Source organism: Echinops telfairi, unplaced genomic scaffold (assembly GCF_000313985.2).
Source record: "Echinops telfairi isolate 266 unplaced genomic scaffold, ASM31398v2 ScPeMD7_7458;HRSCAF=8496, whole genome shotgun sequence".
Classification (NCBI taxonomy): Eukaryota; Metazoa; Chordata; class Mammalia; order Afrosoricida; family Tenrecidae; genus Echinops; species Echinops telfairi.
Window position 1 is genome coordinate 31,219,312 of NW_022111358.1, and position 1,011 is coordinate 31,220,322.

Consider the following 1,011-nt stretch of genomic DNA (forward strand, 5'->3'; position numbering starts at 1 on the left):
GCAAGGAAGAACAGAGCTGATGCACCCTAGCAAAATGCCCTTTGTAGACATTGGTCAAAGGAAATGTGCACGCTTCAGAACGGTTATCCATTAACAGACTGTCTGGTTTAGATTGCCCTCCGCCACAGTGCATTAAGAAGTCAGGAGGCTGGTCCAGTGCTCGATGCTAAGAGTGCTGAAAAACACACAAACAAATGAAAAACCCAGGACTCCCAAACAAGTTGTCATCAAGTCAGCTCGACCTCACGGACCATGTGTGTGCTCCACAGGGTGTTCAGTGGCTGACTTAGCCGTAGCTCGCCAGGCCTTTCTTCCACGTGCCTCTGGGCACTCTGGCATCTCTAACCTCTGGGTCAGCAGGCTAATCTCATTGACTCTCTGTACCACCCAGGGATTCTAAGGAAACAGGAGAGGAGGTCAGAAGTGGGGGACCCCAGGACAGCTCTGCCCTGTGTGCTGCTGGATGACTCATCTCCCCTCCGGGCCTCACTCTCCTCATCTGGGCTCCTTTCAGGTCTGACACACGATGAGTCCCAAATTAGAGGGGACAGCAGACAGGATAGCATCCGGCACAGTGCCAGCTGCAGAGTTCAGGCTGGCCCATCATTACTTCTGGACGGTTTACTGCCCAGTCCTGCCCTCAAGCTGTTTCCAACGAGCTCAGAGCCAGAAGAAAGGGAGTTTATTTCATGGCTAACCATCCATATGCCCAAGGCAGTGCCCTACACAGAAGCCATGACACCACCCTCAGGGCCTGGCCCAGAGCTCCCTGTGTGACCCGAGCGAAGTGCCTTCCTCTCTCTGGGTCTCTGTCTCTTCCTCTTCAGATGAGAGGGTTGGGCTGAGTCCCTTCCCTCCAACTAGAGGCATTTCTGGCTGGTCCAACAGGATGAGGTTGAAGGGGGACAGGCTTCCCTCCTCTTCCTTCTCCCCCACAGGCCTCTCGTCCGGGGCTGGGCACCACCACCCCGTACCACTTCATCCTTGATTGTTTGAGATGTCTGGGGAGAA